This window comes from Trichosurus vulpecula, chromosome 6 (assembly GCF_011100635.1).
Source record: "Trichosurus vulpecula isolate mTriVul1 chromosome 6, mTriVul1.pri, whole genome shotgun sequence".
Lineage (NCBI taxonomy): Eukaryota > Metazoa > Chordata > Mammalia > Diprotodontia > Phalangeridae > Trichosurus > Trichosurus vulpecula.
This window is the reverse complement of record NC_050578.1, coordinates 121,112,374-121,123,286: the sequence shown is the minus strand read 5'-3', so window position 1 is coordinate 121,123,286 and position 10,913 is coordinate 121,112,374. Positions and strand designations below refer to the sequence as shown.

The 10,913-nt window shown below is 38.2% G+C and overlaps 1 pseudogene; it reads right to left on the bottom strand.

Moving 5' to 3' along the window:
* Positions 1-9,623: 9,623 nt before the first annotated feature.
* Positions 9,624-10,257, bottom strand: LOC118854135 (annotated as a pseudogene).
* Between the last annotated feature and the right edge of the window lie 656 nt (positions 10,258-10,913).

Below are 10,913 nucleotides of genomic sequence, written 5' to 3'. Positions count from 1 at the left end.
TCTCTCTGAATCTTACTAGATGTGTGACTATATGCAAATGAGAATTTCTATAAACATCAGGTTTTTTGTTCTTTGTTTTAAATGGAGATAATAATATCCATAGTACTTAGCTCACAGGCTAAGTGCACTGTGAGGCTCAAATGAGTTGAAGTATAAAACTTACAAAAACCTTACAGCACCATTTCAATAATTAAGGGAAATATTTTACAATGCATATGTATGCTCTGACCACTCTCCCTCTGTTCATTGATGAGCTGTAACAAGAAGACTGAAGATTATGTGTACTAGATTGCCCTTGTCCATGAAAATGATATTTTTTTCTTCTCTGAACAAGCATGCCAACTGCATTTTCCAGTTCTATGCCCAAAGACTGCCCATTTCACCGTTATCTCCTTCCCAGTTTGCTTTATGACTGAGTTAGCTATTCTTTGTAATTAAATCTTTTTAAAGGCACTAAAGCTATTTTAAACAATTTTTAGCTTTCATTTTAAAGTTATGCCTACAGTAGATGCTCAAATAAGAGTTCGTTTCAAAAATAATGGACACACTTATAGACAACACACTACAAGAAATTCTTAAAGGTAGCAGTATAGCTTTCCCCAGTATACATAACTTTGGGTGTATCTTCTAGCACACTGAGTCAGAAGACATATGTATTTGAAAAAATATATATTATGCCATATGGATCTATAGTGATTTGTCATGTCAGTAAGCTTCTCTGCATAGAAGGATCTAACTAAAATGGGATACTTGTTTCATTCAATTGATGGTACGAAATGGGTCAGACATTATCATACATTCTAAAACATATATATATATATATATACACACACATATATATATATATAATGTACATATGTGTGTATACACACATAAGCATATACACATATACATATACATATACTTTTAAACACACATCATCTTATGGTTTACAAAGTACTTCTGTCATAATGTACCATGTCATCAAAGAGTCACTTTGGGAGATTGATGAATTTATTGGGGTAGCCCAAATTGCAAAATCATCACCAAACCACCGTGTAGTGGATGGTGTTAAATACTTTCCTGAGGTGTGTGAAGTATACCAAAAGAACATGTTGTTGCTGATCCTTCCCTGGCATCTGAGCATATTGTTTCGCTTTCAATGTGATCTTAAATAGACATTGGAGTTCTGAGAGTACATTATCCATGATTTTCAATAAGTAATACCAAAAAAATCTGACCGACATCTTGCCCAAAATAGAGACACAAAGAGATGCCAATATTGTAGCCAAGTCATGTCATCTTTCTTCTCAAAGAATGTATATATTTAAAATTTGTGGTTATTTCTTTGCACGATAGATGACACATATGGAGATGGAAGGGACCTTAGATTTAATCAAGTACAACCTCCTTATTTTAGAAATGAGGGAACCAGGATAAGAGAGAATGCATAACTCCTCCAGGTCAAGAAATACAACTATTATAAGAGGAAGAATTCCAGCACAAGTCTTCTCAGCTCTAAGCAAAGCAGAGTCCTTAAATACATTAAGAAAAAGGCCATGTAAATGCTTGGCATGATGTAATCTCTCATTTAGAATACCTTGAAGAAATTGAACAAGGCCCTTGGACTTTATATTAAATACACACACATATTTGCTTTGTAGAGGGTCTGTCTTTTTCATGGACATAAATGCAATAACCCTAAATATGATACATGCTTCACTTTTTAATAATTCATAAAAAAAGTGACAAGTCCACCATCTTATTCATCATATCTTTTTATTCACCTTTTATGGTATGGATTAAAGCAATGTCTTCTATCAACTCTTCACGCATCCTTTTATTTGGAAATAATCTTACCCTTTATTTCATCTTTGTTTAGCATTTTGTACATCTTTGTACATACATTTAATATGCTCCATTTTCAGTGGAACAAAATTTATCTTTAAAAGCTATTTTCCAGGCAGGTTAATTAAATACATGCTTTATGACAAACTTTAATGAAATTATTTAATAGGCATAAATTTTCATTTTCTTTTTTTCAAAGAAAAGATATCAATAAAAATTTTTATTTACAAACATTGGCCATTGTTTTAAGGAGACACTGAGGTAACAACAGATATGTACAACTTCCCAAAGGCACTTCCTACTACCTTTCTCATTTTTTTTGGATTATTTATTTATTTATTAGTTTTAGTTTTCAACATTGATTTTCGCAAGTTTGAATTACAAATTTTCTCCCCATTTCACCCCTCCCCCCACTCCAAGATGGCATATATTCTGGTTGCCCCATTCCCCAGTCAGCCCTCCCACTCCCGCCCATCCCTTTTCCCCTTACTTTCTTATAGGGCAAAGTAGATTTCTATGCCCCATTGCCTGCATATCTTATTTCCTAGTTGCATGCAAAACCTTTTTTTTTTGAACATATGTTTTTAAAACTTTGAGTCCCAAATTCTTTCCTCTCTTCCTTCCCCAACCACCCTCCCTAAGAAGGCAAGCAATTCAACATAGGCCACATGCTTATCATTATGTAAAACCCTTCCACAATACCACTCATGTTGGGAAAGACTAACTATATTTTGCTCCATCCTATTCTATCCCCATTTATTCAATTTACTCCCTTGACCCTGTCCCCTTTCGAAAGTGTTTATTTTTGATCACCTTGTCCCCCAGATGCCCTCCCTTCTATCCTTCCCCTTTTTCTATCTCCTTCCTCATTCTTTCCTCTGGGGTAAGATACCTAGTTGAGTGTATATGTTATTTGCTACTCAAGTCAAATCCAAGGAGAGCAAGATTCACTCATTCCCCATCACCTGCCCCCTCTTCCCTTCCTACAGAACTGATTTTTCTATCTTACCCTTTCTCCCTCTCTCAATATATTCCTCTCTCATCCCTTAATTTGATTTTTTTTAGATATCATCCCTTCATATGCCACTCACCCCGTGCCGTGTGTGTGTGTGTGTGTGTGTGTGTATACATATATATGTACATTCCCTTCAGCTACCCTAATACTGAGGTCTCATGAATTATACACATCATCTTTCCATGTAGGAATGTAAACAAAACAGTTCAACTTTAGTAAATCCCTTATGATTTCTCTTTCTTGTTTACCTTTTCATGCTTCTCTTGATTCCTGTGTTTGAAAGTCAAATTTTCTATTCAGCTCTGGTCTTTTCACTGAGAAACCTTGAAAGTCCTCTATTTTATTGAAAATCCATGTTTTGCCTTGGAGCATGGTATTCAGTTTTGCTAGTTAGGTGATTCTTGGTTTTAATCCTATCTCCATTGACCTCCAGAATATCATATTGGAAGCCCTTCAATCCCTTAATGTAGAAACTGCTAGATCTTGTATTATCCTGATTGTGTTTCCACAATACTCAAATTGCCTCTTTCTGGCTGCTTGCAATATTTTCTCCTTGATCTGGAAGCTCTGGAGTTTGGTGACAATATTCCTAGGAGTTTTCTTTTTGGGATCTTTTTCAGGAGGTGATCGGTGGATTCCTTCAATTTCTATTTTACCCTCTGGCTCTAGAATATCAGGGTAGTTGTCCTTGATAATTTCTTGAAAGATAATATATAGGCTCTTTTTTTGATCATGACTTTCATGTAGTCCAATAATTTTAAAATTATCTCTCCTGGATCTATTTTCCAGGTGGGTGGTTTTTCCAGTGAGATATTTCACATTGTCTTCCATTTTTTCATTCCTTTGGTTCTGTTTTATAATATCTTGATTTCTCATAAAGTCACTAACTTCCACTTGCTCCAATCTAATTTTTAAGGTAGTATTTTCTTCAGTGGTCTTTTGGATCTCCTTTTCCATTTGGCTAATTCTGCCTTTCAAGGCATCCTTCTCTTCATTGACTTCTTGGAGGTCTTTTGCCATTTGAATTAGGCTATTTTTTAAGATTTTATTTTCTTCAGTATTTTTTGGGTCTCCTTTAGCAAGTCATTGACTTGTTTTTCATGTTTTTTTTGCATCACTCTCATTTCTCTTCCCAATTTTTCCTCTACTTCTCTAACTTGCTTTTCCAAATGCTTTTTGAGCTCTTCCATGACCTGAGACCAGTTCATATTTTTCTTGGAGGCTTTTGATGTAGGCTCTTTGACTTTGTTGACTTCTTCTGGCTGTATGTTTTGGTCTTCTTTGTCACCAAAGAAAAATTCCAAAGTCTGACACTGAATCTGTGTCTGTTTTCACTGCCTGGCCATGTTCCCAACCAAGTTACTTGACCCTTGAGTTTTTCATCAGGGTATGACTGCTTGTAGAGTAGAGAGTACTTTATTCCAAGCTTGAGGGGCTGTGCTGCTGTTTTCAGAGCTACAAAGCAAGCTCTGCCACCCCAGCGCTCCTCCTTCCTCAAGAACCGCCAACCCAAATTGGACTCAGGTCTAAGCTGGCTCTGCACTCCTGCTCAGATCCACCACTTAATTCCTCCCAACAGGTACACCTGGGGCTGGAAGCAACCAATGCTGTAGTTCTGTAGTTGCACCACCTCCACTGCCCACAGGGGTAGTGAACTCCTTTCACTCTGTCCCAGCAGCTTTTCCCCCTAACCTTCTCTCTTGTCTTTGGTGTTTGTGGGTTGAGAAGTCTGGTAACTGCCACAGCTCACTGATTCAGGGCTCTACGGCCTATTCCACCCAGCTCCCGGTCTGGTTGGTCCACATGGCCCACCCTGGGCTCAGCTTCGCTCCCAGATCCTTGCAATAGACCTTACCCCTTGACCATTCAGGCTCTCTTGGGCTGGAGCCCTGCTTCCCTCTGGTATTTTGTGGGTTCTGAAGTTCTAGAATTTATTCAGAGCCATTTTTATAGGTATTTGGAGGGACCTGGGTGGGAGCGCATGCAAGTCCCTTCTTTCTAGACACCATCTTGTCTCCACCCCCATAAATTTTCATTTTCAATATTAATTGAGACACAAAAAAGGGAAACATGTTTACCCAAACTGTTTAGGACTTTGTGGAGGTCCTTCTGTATGAAGTCAAACTAGAAGGGGAATCTTCTACATATGATATCCTCTAGCATAAAGCGTGGCTTAATAATAAACATTCAGAAATAATTAGTCAATAACTGATAAAAGGGGGAAAAGCAAGACAATAAGGAATAAATGTCTGTTTGGTCTAGGTCAGGGGTGGGGAACCTGTTACCTTAAAGCGATGTGTGACCTTCTAGGTCCTCAAGTGCAGCCCTTTGAATGAATCCAAACTTCACAGAACAAATCCCCTTAATAAACAATAATACAAACGAACAAATAAATTTTATATATATATATATATATATATATATATATATATATATATATATATATATATATATATATATATATATATATGTATTTCCTGTAAAGCTTGGACTCAAGGAATAGAAGACTTCTGAGAATCAAGATGGTAGATAAGCAGTAGTTCACTCTTGCTTTCCATTATTGACCTCAAAAAACCTAGAAAATATCACCCCAAGAAAAATCCAAGAAGAGCAGAGCCAGCAGAAAGACAGGGTGCAACAGTCTTTCAGTCCAGGAGGTTTGGGGGATATAACATGAAGACAGAATTCATGATTTTAAAGAAAATCATAACTATGTCTTAGTGGTTCAGAATTGCAGGATATAAGGAATTATCTAAGTAGAAGGCAGAGGAATTAAAGCATTTATTTAAGCTTCAAAGTAGCAGACCCACGGACCAGTGTCCCCAATTCGATATCCTGGCCAAAAGCTTCTAGGCCCAATAAGTCCGCCTCACAGTAGTAACCAGGAGGTAACAGAAAAACATTATGACAGTAAGCCAAATCATATTCATGCTTTCCCCCAATGCTAGGGCCCTCCAGTGAGAAGATTACCCACCAGCTTCAAGCCCTTCCTCGGCACTCTCCAGTCCACACTTCGGTCACTCCCGTTCTCAGCAGCACCTGCTGCTTCAGCTTCTTCTGCTTCAGATTCTGCTGCTGCTGCTGCTGCTTCTGCTATTTCTCCTTCTCTTGCCTCCACCACATCTCAATCTCTAAGCTATGCTATTTCTTTTTATACAGTCATTAGAACTAAGAGCTGGTTTTGTGAAAAAAAAAAACAAGACAAAACAACAAAATTGATAAACCTTTTGTCAATTTGATTCAAAAGAAAGAAAGAAGAAAACCAAATTACTAGTATCAAAAATGAAAAGGGTGAATTCACCTCTAATGAAGAGGAAATTAAGACAATAATTAGGAATCATTTTGCCCAATTGTATGCCCATAGATTTGATAATCATAGGGGAATGGATGAATATTTGCAAAAATAAAAACTGCCTAAATTAACAGAATAGGAAGTAAAATATCTAAATAACACCATCTCAGAAAAAAAGAAATTGAGCAAGCCCTCAATTAAGTCCATAGGAAAAAAATCTCCAGGTCCAGATGGATTCACATGTGAATTCTATCAAACATTTAAAGAACAATTAATTCCCATACTTTATAGACTGTTTGGGAAAATGGGTGAAGAAGGAGTTTTACCAAATTCTTTTTATGGTAGAAATATGGTACTAATACCTAAACCAGAAAGAGTCAAAACAGAGAAAAAAATTTATAGACCAATTTCCCTAATGGATATTGATACAAAAATTTTAAATAAAATATTAGCAAAAAGATTACAGCAACTTATCTAGAGAATAATACAATATGACCAGGTAAGATTTGTTAGAGAAAGCCAAGGCTGGTTCAATATTAGCAAAACTGTCTGCATAATTGATCATATCAGCAACAAAACTAGCACAAACCATATGATTATCTCAATAGATGAACAAAAATCTTTTGACAGAATACAAAACCCAGTCTTATTAAAAACACTAGGAAGCATAGAAATGAATGCAATTTTCCTTTAAGTCATAAGTAGTATCTACCTAAAGCTATGCGTAAGTATCATATGTAATGAGGATGAGCTAGATGCATTTCCCATTAGATCGGGAATGAAACAAGGATGTCCATTATCACTCCTATTATTCAATTTTGTACTAGAAATTTTAGCTTTATAATAAGGGAAGAAAAAGAAATTGAAGGAATCAGAATAGGCAAAGAAGAAACTAAGTTATCACTCTTTACAGAAGATATAATGATTTACTTAGGGAATCCTAGAGAATCAATTAAAAAAACTACTTGAAATAATAAATAACTTTAGCAAAGTTGCTTGATATAAAATAAACCCACATAAATGCTCAGCACTCCTGTGTGTTACTAACAAAACTCAACAGCAAGAGGTAGAAAGAGAAATTCTGGTTACTGCAGACACTATAAAATATTTGGGAGTCTACCTGCCAAGACAAGCCCAGGGCCTATAGGAATACAATTACAAAACACTTTTCACACAAATAAAGTCAGATCTAAGTAGTTGGAAAAACATCACTTGCTTGTTGTTAGGCCAAATTAATGTAATAAAATGACAATTTTACCTAAATTAATTTACTTATTCAGTGCCATACCAATCAAACTACCAAAAATTATTTTACAGAGCTGGATGAAATAATAACAAAATAAATCTGGAAGAACAAAAGTTCCAGAATATCAAGGGAATTAATGAAAAGAAATACTGGGGAAGGTGGCCTAGCCATACCAGATATTAAACTGTATTATAAAGCAGTAGTCATCAAAACAACTTGGTACTTGCTATGAAATAGAGTGGTGGATCAGTGCAATAGGTTAGGTACACAAGACACAGTAGTCAGTGACCATAGCAATCTACTCTTTGACAAACCCAGAGTCCAGCTTCTGGGTTAAGAATTCACTATTTCACAAAAACTGCTGGGAAAATTGGAAAATGGTATGGCAGAAACTTGGCATAGTTCAATATCTTGCAGTACATACCAAAATAAATTAAAAAGTGGTTCACAATCTAGGTATAAAGGCTGATATTATAAGCAGTTTGAGAGAGCAAGGGAAGAATTAATCACTAAACAAGAGAGAGAGCAATACAAAATGCAAAATGGATTTTGATTATGTCACCTTGAAAAGTTTTTGTAGAAACAAAGCCAATGCAATAAAGATCAGAAGGGAAGCAGAAAATTGGGAAGGAGGCCAAGAAGGCAGCTGGAAAGCAGGGTCTTGCTTAAGCTGTCCTCCAAATCCCTCCAAACATCTGTAAAAAAATGGCTCTGAACAAATTCTAGAGCTGTGGAACCTACGAAATAGCAGAGGGAAACAAGTCTCCAGCCCAAGAGAGCCTGGATGGTTGCTGGGAAGGGTCTGTCACATGGTGCTGGGAGAGGAGCACAGGCCAGCATGGACTGCACCAGGACTGACCAGACCCAGAGTCAGCCAGCCAGAACAGGCTTTAGGGCCATGAATGAATGAGCTGTGGCAGTTACCAGATTTCTCAACCCAAAAACACCAAAGAGCAGGTTAGTGGGAAACTGCAGGATTGAGGTGAGAGTGGTCTGGCTCCATCCCTGGGGGTGGCAGAGGTGGTGCAGTGGTGGTGGTGGCAGCAGCAGGAAGCTCCTGAGGCTGCTTCCAGAGCTCCAGCATCAGCTGCTTCCTGAATCCCTGGCTCACATTGTGGGAGGAATCTAGCAGCAGATCAGAGCGGGAGTACAAGGAGCACTTTGTGGGCACGGAGGCAGGTTCTCTTGCTGTGCCCTTCTTTAATGTTGGCAAAGAGACCTCCATTATCTCCTTCTGGCAAGTTGTTCAACCCTCTTAATGTTTGTGGCCTGACAGTTCTGCAACCAGCCCCAGCTGCTAATTGTGTAGCTCCCGAGGGGAGCACCGGGGCTGAACTTTTGTTGCCTGTGCTAGACTGTGCTCCACTCTCACCCCAATAAGACAGACCTTTCCTGCTGACTTTCTAAGTTATCTTTGGTTTCTGTGGGCTTAGAGGTTTGGAAAGCACCACTCCTGCCATTGATTCAGTCCAAGGCCTGCTACTGGTTGACTGGGCCCCAGTCTGTGCTGGTGTGGCCTGTGGTGGATTGAGCTCCTCTCCCACCTTGGCATAATACACTTTTCCTGTCAAGCTTCCAAGTTGTCTTGGGGTTAAAAATGGTTTTGCAACTTTTGTTGGTTTTGCCATTCTGGAGTTTGTTTAGAGTCATTATTTAAAGGTTTTAGGAAGGATTTGAGGGAGAGCTCAGGTGTATCCCTGCCTTTACTCCACCATCTTGACTTCATCTCTGAGATCTGTATTCTCTTGAATTGGACAAGTAAAAAGCTCTTGAGATAAAAAGCTCCCTGAGATAAAAAAGGATTAATCTTTTGCAAAGTTGAGAAGGTTGATGGCAAATCAAAAAAAAAAAGTTCTTAGTCCTGACATTGCATCACTTAAGACAAGTTATAAGGGGAAGAGAGGTACCTCCAGCTATGTGAGCAAAAGCCTAGAAAGCACATGTCTGTAATGATTAAGTCAATACCTAATGAGAGAGGAAATTTTTCATCACCAGACAATCTAGGCTTTCCTACAATCAAAACTGGCTGCCAATGAAAGTCAAGAACAAAAGCAAAATTCTCTCATATAGTGCTGTAATCCTGATGACCTGTGCTGCGATAACTGAAGAACTATAGGAAAAACCACACATGCCCAGGCATTACAGGAAACTATAGGGATAGATAAACAAAAAAGTACATAATTGCTGGTGGTACATTTTTTTTTTTAACGATCTGGGGATTTATTCCATTAGAGAATGTCCAAGTTAGGATTTATTTGCCCTTTCGGGCTTTGATTTTTCTCAGGTAGAACTCAAGCTCTTTGCCTTCGAGCACGTAGCCGTCTGCTCGGCCACAGTGGCCTGGCCTGGATGCGATGCAGGCAAGGAGCTTGCCCGGCTGGAACTACTCCTCCAGAAGAGAGCTGATCTTGGCATTCTTCTTCCGCTCCTCGTACTTCTTCTGGATCTTCTTTGACCGCTTTTTATTTAGAATTTCTTCCTCCTCAGGAGTCAGCTTCCCTCCCTTCTTCGGACCCAATGGCAGCACATAGTGGGATTCATACCACTGGCGGTATGGGATACTTTCAATGAGCACAATGCAATTCTTCACCATGATCTTGGTCCTGACCAGCTCATTGTTGGATGCATTGCAGACCACATCAATGATCCTTGTTTTTCGGGTACAGCACTCGGAGCCCCAGGAGAAGTTGCCCACGTCCAGCCTCAGCGCCCGGTACTTTTTGTTGCCTCCTCGGACTCGCACGGTGTGGATACGGCAGGGCCCGATCTTGGTGTGGGCGGCGGCCGGCCCAGCTCATACTTGCGCGTCTTGTGGTAGGGCTTGCGCTTGCCCCCGGTCTTGCGGCACTTGTGCCAGTTGTCCCAGGAGATTCCCATGGTCGGCGCGAGCTACAAAGAGGAAGCGCGGAGGCTCATGGGCCGGCTTCTGGTGGTACATTTTGAGAAAAACACAGAACAAGAAGAGAAGCCATCCCTTTTGATATCTTTTGGAAACAATAGAAAAATAATTCTACTCATGAGTATGATATACTAATAATTCTTATAGGGCAGTGTGCCATTGAAGTATATATATTTGTTTTCTAAGGACTGCTTTTGGGCTTCTTGTCAGTGTTTTTGTTCTGAACTGCTCTGACAGGATGGTTGCAAAGAGGTATACTAGAGATGGTATACTTGAATTTAAAAACATCTTTTGAAATTGAAAATGAATATTTAAAACAAAAATAATCTGATTTTTTTACCAATAAATCCATATGAATATCTTTATTCATATAAATTATTTTAAGGAACAATTGATTCAATATTATTTTATATGACTGACATTTTTTCAGTTATTTTATAGGTCATTAAAACTATTTAATTGTATTTTGTCTTCTTTTGCTTTTTTAGATTTTATATTAATAGTTTCCTGTGTTATATGTGTATATGACTTTAGACATAAAGAAATCATTAAAATCATGTAGTTAGAATAAGAATGAACTAAATTAGATAAAGTACACTTAGGATGGAAAGTTAATTTATACTTAATTGATTTT